Here is a 14329-nt window from a genome sequence, read left to right on the forward strand (position 1 = left end):
GGGAGGCATCTCCCTCCCTCTCCCTAGCAAAGAAGGAAATTACCGCACGCCCTCTGCAGTGCCTCAGACTGATCAAATCTATTGCATTTAAAGAAACCGCATAGCTTGATTTAATTCCCCCTGCCAGCAGTTTCATGCCATGTATTTTAGACTTTGCTACAGTTACTCCTCCTTTCCGTTGGGTGATGCAGAGCAAGGTTTACACAGGCATCTTGTTTCTTTCTTCAGATAATAGTCAGGGTTTTGCAGGTTTAATCGGGAAAATGTTAGAGATTGTTGCCACTATGACATTCCTCTAATATTTTTTTTTCCAGCTTCATTTCTTTTACTAATCAAAAATGTGTATTTATCTTACCTTCAGATAAGAAAATACATTATAATCTAATATTGCAGAGACTAATTTTCCTTTTGTGGCTTTAGGATCATGACGAACAACTACAGCCCACAGATACTAAGCTGAACACTCAAAGGGCAGCATCAGATTTTCTGCAGATATTACGTGTCTTGCTTGACCTGACTGGTTTTTACTTGACTTTTTCTTCTAATGGGAAAACATCATTATATACTAATTTAATTCTGCTCCAGCAGAAGCTTTGTTGAAAAACCTAAGCCTGTAAGATTTTCCCATCAAATATCTATGCTGTTGCTATTGTCATACATCTTGGAGCTTGTGAATCAGCATGGAAGTTATTGATATGCTGTAATTTTCTGTATCAAAAATTTAATGAGTTCATGTTTAATATCTTAAATGCTTTCAAAAATTCTATTACATCAAGTAATTATTTCAGAATTTATCAACCAGATTTGTACTTTTGTCCAAATGTGCTTGATACAGTTTGCTTCAGGTATGGATTTCTGGGCTCCTGGTGTAACACCTCGTCTTCTCTGACTTCTCAGCAAAAGACATCAGTTATAAGAAGCTACAGAGACATTACAGTAGTGTGCAGAGCTGGAGCGCCCTCAGTTCCTGCCAGCTGAAAATATGACGTGATCTGACATTAGCAGGGTTAGGAAGAAGCCACATCCATTCCACAGCCTTCATACTGGGGCAGTGTCTGCCCTTATCTTGTTGATTGGCATTAGTTATGATACTGTATACAGCATGTTCTCTGCAATTTCTCTTCAGGGCAGACTACGTGGCCTGTAGTTCCTCATGTCATGGCACTCACCCATTTTAATTATGGGTAAAATGTTTTTTCCAGACTAAAAAGAACTTCTCAAGTAGTTCAAGCAGTTGTTTAAGTTCAGAATTATTCAGTTTGTTTTTTAATTAACTCCTTAATAAACTGTCTGCAGATTAACTAGTTCTCCTAATTTGGTGGTTTTTTTTTCACGACTAGTTATTTTTTAACAAGCTTTAGTAGATAATGATGGACTATAAAATATCTCCCCCTTACTGCAATATATTCATTTTATCTTCCTGCTGCTTTCCAAAGAAAATGTTATTTCAATATAACTCCATTTTCTGCATCATGACTGACAGCTTTACACTCCTTGTCCACTGTTTGATCTGTTTGGCTGTTAGGGTTTCATCTGTTCCAAGTTTATATAAGGAACTTTGCCACTTGTCTTTATCCCCACAAAAAAAAGGTTGATCAATAACTTCAGCTTACAGCTTTAGGCGTACTCTTAACTTTAGCAGTAGGGTCTTATGAAAATCAGTATTTTATAATATAAATTGAGCATAATGGGAAATTACTCAACCATTGATATTCTCTATTCAGAGGTAAGTAGCTCGGTACAGGCAGGTTAACATTGCAGACCTCCACATTACGGCATCTAGATTACAGCAGCACCCAGCAAGAGCCTGCGATGCCCCAGTGCAGACCATTTGCAAACATGTGTGCACTGGCTTAGCCTTCCTAATGTGAATATTTCCACTTTTTTTTAGTGTGGCTGCCTGTGTAGGACGATAAAATTAAGCAAGCAGGGTTACAGAACCAGAGACACAACCAGCAGCACATGCGGGTTTGACAAAACCAGCAGAACAGCACATGAATTAAAAATGTTTTTCCCACGGCTACATCAGATACAGTCATACGATTACAAGAAAAAACTGTTATGTTGGCAGATGAGAATCCAGCTCTTCAGTAGATGTGTTGCATGTAATCTTACCCTAATAGCTCAACACTTACAAAGCAAAATGTTTGCAGCCAGGAATGGAGGGACATGATTTGCAGCAGCTATACAGCACTTACACCACAGTAGCTCTCAAAGGCATATTTTCTTTCTGGATTTGGGCATCTTTCCAGATGTAACAGAGATGTGAAATGCTACCCATGTAACATAAGGTTATAGAATAGGTTTAGCTTGGAAGGGGCCTCTGGAGATCATCTAGTCCATCACCCCTGCTCTGAGCCCATCCAACAGGGTCAGGTTGCTCAGGGCCGTGTACAGTCAAGTTTTTAATAGCTCAAGGATGGAGAGTCCACAGCTTCTCTGGGCAACCTCTTCCAGTGTTTGACCACCATTACGGTAATTTTTTTCCTTCCACCTAATTAGAATTTTTATTGTTCAAACTTGTGTCCTTTCCTTCTTATAGGGAGGTGAAGAGAAAAATATTTCTTCAATAATCTTCTGAAATAAGAGAAATAAAATAAAACAAAAAAAAAAATTGTCTGAAGTAAGCAGAAATTCCTTACAACATATCTGGGAGGACCTGTTCGCAATTTTGTCCTTTACTAGAGGACTAATGATTACTGTCTCTGGAACAAGACAGAATTAGTATTACTTCAAACCTTTATCAGCTTAGTTTGCCTTGTGATAATTTTAGGCATCAAATTTGCTTGCACACCATTTTAACATCAAGTCAATAGAACTACTCAGAGGATGTAAATTACAGAAAGTGTATTTATTATTCAGGTTTTGAACTGTAGTTTTACCTAGTTCAAGGGCACAAGAAGCTAGGATACTCCAGATAGATAGCCCAAAAATCTAGATAACACAGATGCAGACAGCAAAAAGAGCAGTCACACTAATGACCCTGCATGGCATTGCCCAGCACTCCAGAGTCCTGGGGAACGAGTTCCTGTTCCTTCTCAGCCCAGGCAGGTTTCTCGCCTTTGTCCTACACTACACCTGAGCTACTAATCCCTGTGGAGAGCTGGGACGAGGCTACTGGATGGACTAGAAGGACTTCACTGTTTGTCGCTTACTTCTAAGCGCTGGGCAGTTTGGTTGGGAGCGACAGACATCCTGAAGAAAGGACTACTGGACACATGCAGATCAGATCTGCAACTGGAGAGACTGTGAGTTTGCAGATGCAAACACTATGCTGTAGTGCACAGACAGCCTGCTAGCACATAGCAAACCTGATTTACTCAGGACATACAAGACTGGGCACGTAGAAGTTGTGAAGAGTCTCACCTGTGCCAGATTTCATGCACTTCTCTCAGGGAAATTGCAGGAACATAGCAGTCCTACTGCTGGGTGCAATGCAGATGCTGCCTACTGCTGCTGGACCCAAGCTGGTTCTGACAGGGGCAAAACTATGTTTTCACTGTGCTACATAACATAACGTCTGTGGCACTGATATTGATCATTGCTGTTGAGAATTGACTCTATTTCTCACATATATTTGGATTTTAATTTTTTTGAGAAATGCTGCAAGAATTTTTCCCTTCTCATCTCTTTACTTCAGTAGTTTCTAAATCTCTGAGCTGAAACTAAGCCAAAATATTCATGTACAGGCTATAGTCACAGATCATTCAAAGGAGAAAAGATGATTATAAGTTCTTGAATAGCAAAACGAGATTATTTTCTATTTTAACTCATTCTCTTTGTTGCTATACTATTATTAAAATTGGCTTTATTATTAACTAGGCAAAGCACTGGTTTTATTAGGAGTTTTCATCCAGTCTTGTTGTTCCAGAAATATATGGTTTGGCATCCATGAGAAAATATGCCCACATCTGGAAATAAATGCCAGGAAATCTCCATTTGTACGTGCCCATTTGCAAACTTTAGACAGCAAAAGCCACTGGAGATCGTATTCTGGTTCTGCATTACCTTTTCTGTGATTTTTTCTTCTGACAACGAAGAACATCACCAACTGAAGTCTTCTGGACACTAAGCCCTTCCAGTATCTAGTTCAGTTTTCACTGGAACACCTCTTGAGGATAGGCAGATGCCCAAATTCATACGCAGCAGCGTCTGCAAAAAGATGTGACAAAGACTGCCTGACACCCATAACTCAATATACAAAAAATAATTGACCTTACGAGGCAGGTATATGTTAGGAAGTACACACACACCTGAACATGTGCATGCCAAGCTTGAGACAGGCAAACTCTCTTTGCTCCCACGCAGACTGTCTTGCCTAACAGGCTCCAATGCATAGTTGTTGATGCTCATACTGTGCCTAATGGTCTTATGGCAGTTGGAAGGGGCAAATCCACCCTCTCCATGGGAATGCAGAGCTGTTCCAGGAGGACACTTCCCTGCGGTGCATTGTGAGACTTGCTTTTTCTCAGCAGGCTTAAGGGCAGAAGTCGTGTTAGTCTGCCAAGCCATATGGCTTTGCAGGGCCTGCACACTGTGTGGTTCTGTGCTTACTGGCAGTTGTGGTTTGGGACACCAGATCAGAGAGACAGCTCATCATTATATGAAGGCATTGAGTATGGAGACTGAACACAGAGCATATGATAAATCTGGCAAACAAGATGAATGCTGCACTCTCATCCATCAACACTTACAGAGCAGCAGAACAAGCCACAGCTTGGTAGGTGGGATTATACTGCCTTGCTGTCATGGGATGACCAGTAATGGCTCCACAATGTCTGGAGGATGTCATGGGTGTAAGGGAGGTACTCCAGTCTTTCGGGGCCATGGTACAGGACTGAAGAAATCAATCCAAGTACTGAAACAGGCTCTCAGCAATTTTACTTTGCAGTCCAGTACATTCAGAAGACTTAGGGTAGGGTTGGCCTGTGCATGTAGAACACAAAAGTAAAATTGCACTGGTTTGAAAATCCCCTGGATGTCAAGATTGCAAAAGCATGTACATACAGCCATGACTTGCTTTTGTCACAGTCTGTAACTGGAAAACTAGAGGCAGATATTTTTTTTGTGGAGCAGAGCCTACATACTGATGCATCCCTTAACCAAACAATGTGCCCTCATAAGAACTATAGAGTTAAGGTTAAAGCAGGCAATGGAAATTAAGGATGCCATATGTGCTCAAATTCATGCCATGCCTGACAATTCTAATGAGTAACTACTCATGCAAATGCATGTGTTGTTTTGTGGATTGTGAACTGTTGTTAGACATGTTGTACTGATAGCTTACAGATTTTAAAGTGCTTCTTTTGCCTTTTGGGGTTGGTTTTTTTTTGAGTGCTTCTGGGATAAGGGCACTGTTAATCTTTATGGAGTATTTTGTGCCTAATTAATTGTAAGGACTTAGGTAGCTGTGGGCTTTTATTTTCCTTTACAAAATAAAATATCAATTAATATGTAAATCTCTGCAATTGCTGGCTTGGGGACATGGGTTTCCCTATAACTGAACTGCGTAGATTACTCACTGTTTTCAAATACATTAATAATAATATGTTGGCACAGCTGCTCCTTCTGATTTCCTTACAATTAAATGGACACAATACCAAGTGTTAAAAACAAACAATGACCTGTATTAATTTTGCCACTGTATGCAAAGGGGTTAAAATAGTTGTGTAGTTAGGACAGCTGATTGATAATAACAGTTAATGGTCCCTATCAATAAGAATGCAACCTGCAGGAACAAAAACTGATGAAAAATGCAGGAGTTTCACTTACCTCCTTGCCTTTCCTCATTTCCTTTCCCTTTCACGTCTTCACTTGGACATGTGATGTAGGGCTGGCTAGAGACTACCTGGATGAGAATTGTTTCTCCCCTTTGCTTGCCTGTCCATCTACCTGGAATCATCTTCACTCTGCGGTTGCAAAAACTGGGAAGGCCAGATTAACTCTCTGTTAAGCATCTGCAAAGGAATCTTTGCAGTGAAAAGCACATGCATCTCTCCAGAACAAGACACAGGGGTCTGACCCACGCTGTGGGGAGAGGGGAGCTGTGTAACTCATAACCCAGTACAGAATCACAGACCCACAAGAAAACATGCTGGAAGTTGCTTAGGGTGGTTGTGAACCAGCGTGGCTGTCACTCACTTTGACTCTCTCCGTCTTATTCTGCAAACCTGTGCGAAGTTCTCTTTCCTTCTGCATCTCTCTACCTTCTGGAACATGGCCTCTTCTCCTTTGCCTCTGCAGCAGTATCTCCCACAGCTCTCCTCCTAAATTCCCTCCAGGGTAGCAGCAGTATGCTCAGCCTTCTGGCAGCACAGCTTATCTTGCAGATCCCAGAGCTCGGTGCAGAACCCACCCAGCTAGAATTCCTCAACAAACATGCAAGAGAAGGAATCCCTCCTGTACTATTTCTGTATGCTAAGATGTCGGGTTAAAATCCCCCTTCCTCTTAATATACCATTTATTTGAAGGCTGATGCACAGAAATAGCAAGAAAACAACTGAGCATAACTGAATGCTCTGAGCAACTGTAAAATTACAACATTATCAATTTCCTTTATGTTTCATTAAAGAAAATTCTAACATCCTGTAGCAGAGGAGACAACATGATAACCTAAGGGTTAGAGCACTTCCCTGGGAACTGAGAAATGTGAGGTTTAGGCCCTCTTTGGCCTGAAGAATTTGAATCTGTACTTCTCAATAAAATGCCTAATCATGCTACAAAATAGGCTACAGCAGTGGTGTTCTCCGTCCTTCCTGCTGAAGCAGAGCCAATGTGCAGCAGAGAGTGCAAGATTAATGGGACCAGGGAGAGGGGACAAGCAATAGGGGATCTGTGTGTAGCACAGCAAGATGAGGACTCTCAGCAATTTATGAGTCCTGAAGGGTTTTGTTCCTTGCTCCAAATGTTATTTAAGTATTTTGGCTTGTGATGCTGAAACAGACAGGACTAGCAGCAGAAATCAGGGCTCTTACCCCTTCACTTAGGGTTTCACGAAAAAAAGCCATCATCATCTCATCTGTACTTCCTTGTTCATTTGCACTACGAGTTTACTTCAACTTTAAATGCTCCTTGCTACACTGAACTGGCATTATGACGGCCTGCCTTGTGATACTTAATACCACTGCCTGGCAGGATGAAGCCTTTACTTTGCAAGCTTCAGAGTGGAGTTTGAAAGAATGTTGCTGATTGCAGTCTGTACTAAGCAAAGCGGTTAAGCATGTGCTTTGCTTTCTTTTGTCAGAATTTGAAATTTTGAAGTAAGAGACTAAAACAAGAAACAAGCTGTCTTCTGGCAACAGGAAGATATAAGTGTAAAGACACCATCAACTCAACACACAATACATTTATGTCTTTAGTCTCCTCTGAAGTAATGCAAACTGCCAAAATTAAATTAAAATAAATTTTTAAGATGCTGTTTTCTTCAGGTTTTCCTTTGGTGATAGTTTCTGTACTTCAGTGGGCTCTGTCTGAATGTATCTTATTGCTCTCTACAACTACCTGAAAGGAGGTTGTAGAGAGGTGGGGGTCAACCTCTTCTCGCTAGTAACAAGTGATAGGACAAGAGGAAATGGCCTCAAGTTATGCCAGAGGAGGTTTAGATTGGATATTAGGAAAAAGTTCTTCACTAAAAGGGTTGTCAAGCATTGGAACAGGCTGCCCAGGGAAGTGGTGGGGTCGCCATCCCTGGAGGTATTTAAAAGATGGGTAGACGTGGTGCTTAGAGACATGGTTTAGTGGTGGTTTTGGCAGTGTTAAGTTGATGGTTGGACCTGATGATCTGCAAGGTCCCTTCCAACCTAGACAATTCTATGATTCTATGATTCTATGATCTTCAATCTCATGCTGGTAATTTCATCTCCAGGTTGCGTGCACTATCACACCCAACCTTTCTAATACTGTATGCATTTCCTGCCACGAGCAATCTGTATCCAGCTGCAGTCTCTGCTACTGAAGCATTTCAGCATCATGTCTCACCATCTTCAGCTGTGGTATTGAGCCTCCACAAAACATCCACACTGGGACTCCATATAGCCTTCTAGCTTGCACAACTGTAAGCTCTCTTGACTCCACAATGATCAATGCCATAATGGTATCAGAATAAAAGCACCAGGTGAATGCTGCAAAAAGTCCCACATCACAGGACACAAAAGTACTCCCTTTTTTATTTTCTTGGTCATTGTTGCTAACTAGTTGGCAAGTCTTCGGGAAATTGAATGGTTTTAGCCTTTTGCATATAAAATAGCTTTTAAAATAAGGATGATAGTATATTATATGTCTGAGTCTTCTCCTTTAGATTGGAGACCTAAGATATAACTGATTAACAGTTTTGATGTTTATTGATTAATCAACACACCTCTAAGAAACTGATAATACCTTAACTGGCTAATGAACAAATGTCTAATATCAGCAGTATTCGTTCACAACTGCACCACTACAAACACAACAATTCTGAGTTGCCTGTTAGTACTAGTAGGTGTAATTCACAATTATATTACCGAATCACAGAATGGTCAGGGTTGGAAGGGACCTCTGGAGATCATCTCGTCCAACCCCCCTGCCAGAGCAGGGTCACCTACAGCAGGTTGCACAGGACGGTGTCCAGGTGGGTTTTGAATGTCTCCAGAGTAGGAGACTCCACAGCCTCTCTGGGCAGCCTGTTCCAGTGCTCTGCCACCCTCAAAGTAAAGATGTTCCTCCTCGTGTTAAGATGGAACTTCCTATGTTCAAGTTTGTGCCCCTTACCTCTTGTCCTATCACTGGGCACCACTGAAAAAAGACTCTTCCCAGTGGGTCCCATATTACTATGAAGAAATCGTATAAATCACATGCAAGCTCTGTCACGTTACAATTCTATTGCCTTCCACTTAGTATTGGGGCACAAGCCCATCCCTTCTCACCCCACGCTTGCGCGCCAAGTCTTTTGGCTGTAGACCTGATGAGAGTCCAGTGGGTTGTCCCAAAGGTATTGTCCAGCATCCTGGGGGGGTTGGGGCCACAGGTCAGCTTTACCACTGCAGGTGCCACAGTTCTGTGACCAGAATATCCCACCCTTCTTTGTTCTCCACGGGATTATATCTAATTGCTATTATATAAATTATTTCCTGATTTTTTCCCTATTGAATGATTTTAATTTCTAGTGTTTATTCCTTATTTTCCTGAATCCACCTTTTCACCAACCCTGCATCTCCCTTTCTCTGCCTAGACTCCTCTCAGACAAATGGGACCTATTTAATGGCCTGCCCCTAATTATTTTTTCTTCATTGGTCCCAATTCTGCCACATCCACACCCAAATTTGGTGTTTCTAACACTTATGTAGGCAGTTTTGACTCAATATGGTATTACTCATACTGGTATCTAGATAGTCCCAAGATGCCCTTCAGCCCCTTTTGTTCAAGCTGGTTACATTTCATCTATAGCACGGAACTATCTTATCTGACTTTAGCCTTGACTTCTCTCCTAGCTCTAATTAAGCCAAGCAGTTTCTTGTTTTATGCAGGGACAGCTTGCTACAAGAGCAACAAAATAACCCATTTTGTGTTCACACAGTCTCTTTGCCCTTGAACAGTTTCAGTCGCCCTCCTGGTTCCCATGGCAGGCGTTCACTGGCTTTGAAGCCCAGTGTTTGAGCAGGACCTCTTACTCATGGTATGGCCCTGCACATGCCAGTGCTTCCATAGAAGTGCATCCCCGTACATGGCAAGCAGATGGTGCAGAAGCCACTAAGGGAATGTCTTGCTACTTCAAGGCCTTTCTTAGCACAAGAGGACACAAGGAAGAAAAAAAATGTGAAGAGGAAGGCAGAAATCAGTCTCCTACAGCCTGCACTGCCAACACGGTGGCAGACAACAGCAGTGGGAAAGAGCCCACACCAGATCATGTCTTCCTGCAGCAATCTCTTCCTTCTTCTGCACAGCAGAGAGAAGCTGAAGTAGAAGCAGCAGGAGGGCAAGCGAGTGGCCAGCCAGCTCAGCACCCTGCTGTCACTGGCCAAGCCTGCAGGGCCAGCACCATCTCCTGCCGCCTGCACGGGTCTCTTTCGCTTGAACATGTTACCAACACTCAGTAAACATGAAAGGGAAGGGGACCTGGGATCAGTACTCCTTCACCAAGCATTTTAATGAGGCTGGTTGTATAACCTCTTCATACATCTCTTCATGCAATCACTTCACCTGAATGAAAGGGAGCAAAATTTGCTTTTGATCTCTCACTTCTACTTGAGAAATAATATACAGCACAGCGAGCAGAAACTTTTAAGGTTCACTTGAATAGGACACAGGGAACTGCAGGACTGGAAGGACAAGAGACTTAAACAATCCTAGAAGAGATCCATTAGCAAGGAGACATGCATTGCTGCAAAAAATACTTCACTGATGTCAGCTACAGTATGACATCTTACTGTTAAGAGTCACTTTTTATTGACAGGGAGCACAGAGCCTCCTCTTACTGCCAAAGCCTCATCTCGGTGCCAGCAGCCACAGCCAGGCTGCACTGCCAGTTGCTGCTTTTCACTGTCATCTGGCATCTCACTTCACTGTACTGCCAAAACCCTCACCCCAGTGCTAAGCCCCACAGTCACAGCTCACTGCCATCTGCCAGATCCCATTGCCAACCCTACACAGTCTCGTCTCACCAGGTGCATCTGCGAAGGCACGACTGCTCTCACCAAAGGGATGGCTGCTGCTCACGCAGACAGCCATCAGTATCTGCAGAGCTGTGGCAGCACTAACTGCAAACCTGGCCCAGTGAGAGCAGCCATACAACCAGGGGAGTAGCTGGTCTGCACGAGGGTCACACACTGCCCCCACGCCACTGCTCAGTGAGTGATGCGATGCCCAAGGTGGGCTGATGGAGTAAAGGCTACGTGGATTAGAGTCACAGTCTTGGCTGAAGGCAAGAAACACCCCACAGCTGCTTCCCAGTCCTTCACCTCGATGATGCTATCAGTGAAGCTTCATCCTTTCCATAAAGACATCCTGGAGGACTGCATGAAGGTGTGGAAGGTGTCCCTGCCCATGGCGGGGGGGTTGGAACTAGATGATCTTTAAGGTCCTCTTCCAACCTAAACCATTCTATGATTCTATTCTATGAAGGATTCACAGCAGCACAACCGATGTTAAAATCACCAGATTAAAAGGCAGCAATTCCCAAGTGACTAGGAACTGACAAGGACAGCATGCAGTCGCCCTTGGGGAAATGGCTAAGCTGGGACAAGCTGTAATATAAGAGACAGTGAGTGGGATTCATGTGTAAACTCTGGACACCTACAATGTGGAAATGATTCATCTCATTTTGAAGAGGACATCTGCATTTGGTCACATGAACTGCACCATTACATTTACTTATTTCTCCTCCCACATGATTCAGGAATAGTACTCTGCAATATCTAGCTCAGATGCCTTCACGTTTGAATAGATAAATCTCACCCTGCATCTAGAGGTAGTGTTCCCTCTGCTTAGAAGGCAAATTCTGAAGGCTACACATCTCCCTGCCAGAATTTTTATCTCCCTCCCTCCCTTTTCATCTCCCTCCCTCATTTTTACTCATTTGCTTTTAAATTTCTGAACTTTCAAAACTTCAGAAAACAATATTTTAAGAAGCTACTCTTTTACCTTCAAGGATCAATATATTCTATATGATAACACCAAATGATTTATTCAAACTGTCTAAAAATAATACTCCTTTTTTGATCTTCTGTTAGAATTAATTAGAATTCATTCACACGGCTTTCCACTTTGATCTGTAAATCAATTTCTGACCCTACCAGCAGCTTGTGAAATATTTATTAGCACAGGATTATTATCACAGCCTGATTATTGTCTAGATTATCCAGCAGCATACATGCCAGCATGTTATTGCTGAGAAACTTGGCTATGGTGTTTGTCTATAAATTATGACAGTAATTTTCCGTGTCTCATCTCTGCCCTACTACAGGTTTCTGTTTACCCACATGTTTTGGTTTGACAGTACTGTTCCATCTTGACTGTGCCTTTGGCTTGCTATACAGACATAATCTTGCCAAGCAGGACTACAAAATCGATATGATTAAATCAAATAATGGTATTATAATGAAGCAACCTTCAAAAGAGAAATTTAAATTATTCATGGATGTCATACTGATTTTAAAAACGGAGTGTCTGTTTTATGGTTATTTTTCTATGTCAGTAGGACTCCTTGCATATTAAATGTGGAACTAGATATAATTTAGGGGGAAGATATAATAGATGCCTACAAAAGCATATGTGTCATGGAAAAGATGGTTAGGGATTGATCCAAATACCTTCCCATAACTATGGCCCATCAAATTAAACTGTTTGCAACAAACGATCAAGGTGGTTTTGATATACAGGTTGTAAGCCTGTGGAATTCCTTAACAAAAGAGGCTGTGGATGCCTGAAATTTGCACAGTCCCAAGGGGAGACCAGAAAAAATACTCTGAGACGAGACCTTTTGGGGGTTATTTACACCACCACAAGCTCAGGAAACTCCCTGAACACAGGTGGAAGCTGGGACAGAGTTAGGGAAAAGGCATCAACACAGGTTGCCTCATTTTTGCACTTCCTTAATTATCCAGTTTCAGCCACACTTGGAGATCTAATACAGGACTAGATGGACACAGGATGGCTGCTCTTATGTTCATAAAGTTTGTCGATGTTAACACCGAGGTTTCTCGGAAATGGTTACTAGAGGCTGGCATTATTTCCTCATGGGAAAACATGAGGAAGCACCTAGAGTCAGGATCTAGATAGCAGACAAGTGGTAAGGGCTTAGGCAGGGGAATACAGGAGGAGGAATACCACAGGAATCCTCTGGAAAAAAAAGCAAGCAGCTTGTTTTGAATTAAGTAACTGGATGGGCAAAAGAGAGGATTCAAAAAGGAGATGACAAAGTGAGGATTAGGAAAATGGTCTTTCAGCAACATTCTCAATGAGCAGGACAAGATTGTCAACAGCAGAGAAAAGCATGGTGAAACGATTACGATGTTGAAAGTCTGAGCACAAGTTTTGCAGAAAATGAGCTGTACTGCCTCAGGGTATCGGTCCATCTTGCTCAATTATCATCCCTCTGGCAACAGCAACATGAAGTCCATAGGAAGTTTCAGTTGTTTGTTGTTAGAATGGAGAGCCTGTATGTTAGGGGCTGATAAAATACACACATAGCCCAAATACAGCCATGGCAGGCTCCTCGCTGCTCTGCCTCCTACGCGCCCTGAGTGGGGTACAGCTGGTGACCACAAATTCTCTGCTGCACTACATCGCAAGTACCCACTGTACCTGCACAAAGGGGTTAGAAGATGGTACCTCTCCTCCTTGTCTTCTGTCCATGAGGCAGATACTGTGTGTTGGTCCTTACAGAGGACCAACAGAGCCCCAGAGCCTATGGAGGGTGAGGAGCAGGGAAAATGAAGCAAGCAATGGTGACAGCTTCACATTTAGGCTCTCCTGCCTTCTCATCCTCAGTGCTCTTCAAGAGCATGTGGCAAAGACAGCTTTGTGTCTGCCTGCCTCCAAGCACAAATACAGGCTGGGCAGAGAATGGCTTGAGAGCAGCCCTGAGGAGAAGGACTTGGGGGTATTGGTTGATAAGAAGCTCAACATGAGCCAGCAATGCGTGTTGGCAGCCCAGAAAGCCAACCACATCCTGGGCTGCATCAAAAAAAGCGTGGCCAGCAGGTCAAGGGAGGTGATTCTGCCCCTCTACTCCACTCTTCTGAGACCCCACCTGGAGTACTGCCTCCAGCTCAAGTCCTCAGCACAAGCAGGACATGGACCTGTTGGAGTGGGTCCAGATGAGGGCCACGAAGATAGGAGGGCTGGAGAACCTCTCCTGTGAAGACAGGTTGAGAGAGCTGGGGTCATTCAACCTGGAGGTCACATTATAGCAGCCTTCCAGTGTCTGAAGGGGCCTACAAGAAAGCTGGAGAGGAACTTTTTACAAGGGCATGTAGTGATAGGACGAGGGGGAATGGCTTCAAACTGGAAGAAGGTAGATTTAGATTGGACATAAGGAAGAAATTCTTTACTGTGAGGGTGATGAAACACTGGAATAGGTTCCCCAGAGAAGTTGTGGAGGCCCCATCCCTGGAGGTGTTCAAGGCCAGGCTGGATGGGGCTTTGAGCAACCTGGTCTAGTGGGAGATGTCCCTGCCCATGGCAGGGGGGTTGGAACTCGATGATCTTTAAGGTACCTTCCAACCCAAACCAGTCTATGATTCTATGATTCCATGATTCTATGATCCTTCATCAGGGCGGTTGCCATCAGGACACCCCTCTTGCCTTGCTCATTACATCCCTGCCTGGATGGAAGGACCTCTGCCAAGAAATATCG

This window comes from Vanellus vanellus, assembly GCF_965231255.1.
Source record: "Vanellus vanellus genome assembly, chromosome: 1".
Taxonomy (NCBI): Eukaryota; Metazoa; Chordata; class Aves; order Charadriiformes; family Charadriidae; genus Vanellus; species Vanellus vanellus.